General features: G+C 54.4%; 1 non-coding gene across 1 annotated transcript; it reads left to right on the top strand.

The window, feature by feature from the left end:
- The first annotated feature begins 1,424 nt into the window (after window positions 1–1,424).
- Window positions 1,425–1,511, top strand: TRNAY-GUA (transfer RNA tyrosine (anticodon GUA)). The gene is given in 2 exon segments: window positions 1,425–1,461; window positions 1,476–1,511. It is a non-coding gene; the product is annotated as a tRNA-Tyr (tRNA).

Below are 1,511 nucleotides of genomic sequence, written 5' to 3'. Positions count from 1 at the left end.
GGAGCCGTGTGTGTGATTCAATGACAGCGACATGGGGTTAACATCAGAGTAAAGCGATCCCCGCTTCCTCAAACCAAAACGTCCTCCGGGCCGGATTTGAACCAGCGACCTATGGATGCCTGTGCTTTTCCTCTACAGTCCACCGCTCTACCAACTGAGCTACCAGAGGCTGGTACAGGCCATTCAGTGTGAAAACGCGGCCCGAACGCCCTCACTAGAAGTTCATTTTACACGGCAAGGCCACTCCCACTCGGTAGGATTGACCTGACCTGGCGCCTGAAGCACCAGCACAGCTGGGGTTGGAGTGGGTGCTGCAAGGTAGTTAGATGCCAGCTGAAGGCAGCGGGCTGACGTTTACTTCGTCCAGTATTGTAAGATTTGAGCATGCGGTTTCAGATCGGTCGGCCGCCGGCCGGCTGTCTTTATCGAACGCTGTTAGCTCCCGGTAGCTCAGTTGTTACAGCGGTGGGCTGAAGAGGAAAGGTACAGGCATCCATAGGTTGCTTATTCAGATCCGGCTTGGAGGACGTTTTAGGTTGTCAGTCTCCTTACCTTGGACATGAGCAGCAACCCGCACATTGAGACCGTTCCCAGGCAAGGTTCACATGCTCTGCGCCATGGCATATGGACCTGCAGTACAGGTGTGGCTTGAGCACATGATGGTGGAATGACACTACTCTCCAAGAGAGGTCGGATTATTTTTCTTTGTGACAGCCACTTTTGAAGAAAAGCGCTTATGTGAAAAGAGCGTTTTTTAAACACTTTGTTCTGTTCGCACCACGCTGGTTATCCCTTTGTGGGACCCATTCTAGGTACGCCCCCGGCTTTCTAACAGCGGGAGGGCGGATAATCTGCGAGAGGTTGGTTTGTTCCTCCCCGACAGGAAACGAGGGCACAAACAGTGAATTGTCATGGCTGTGATTCAAGGTTGGTAAGTACCTCAAATGAACATTATTTCCCGCAACGATGCGCTCTGCATCTGCCCAAAACGTCCTCCGGGCCGGATTTGAACCAGCGACCTATGGATGCCTGCGCTTTTCTTCTACAGTCCACTGCTCCACCAACTGAGCTACCAGAGGGTAATATGGGCCGCTCAATGTCCGATAGAGGCCCGGGCGGTCTGATGAACGATTGCCGGTTTATTTCTACCCGCTGAGGCTACCCCCACTCGGTTGATGGCAACGCCTCATGGGGCCCACCCATCAGGCACCAGTTGGCACCCGGAACTCGTGGGAGGAGCCTCATGTTAGTGTATCTGAAGCGGATGTTCGTGATGAATGCGCATTGGTCGCGACATTAACATATCGACCGGCCTCACAGTGTCTGCCATCGAGTGGGAGTGGCCTCGGCGTGTGAAAGGAAAACCCTGCGTGTGGTGAGGCCGCCGTTCGGGCCGCGGTTTGACATCGGGTGGTCCATTTCAGCCTCTGGTAGCTCAGTTGGTAGAGCGGTGGACTGTAGAGGAAAGCGCAGGCATCCATAGGTCGCTGGTTCAAATCCGGCCCGGAGGA

Source organism: Pollicipes pollicipes, unplaced genomic scaffold, assembly GCF_011947565.3.
Source record: "Pollicipes pollicipes isolate AB1234 unplaced genomic scaffold, Ppol_2.1 Scaffold_3447;HRSCAF=4054_pilon_pilon_pilon, whole genome shotgun sequence".
In the NCBI taxonomy this organism is placed as follows: domain Eukaryota; kingdom Metazoa; phylum Arthropoda; class Thecostraca; order Pollicipedomorpha; family Pollicipedidae; genus Pollicipes; species Pollicipes pollicipes.
Note: the sequence above shows the minus strand (reverse complement) of the source record. Positions and strands in the feature narration are given on the sequence as shown.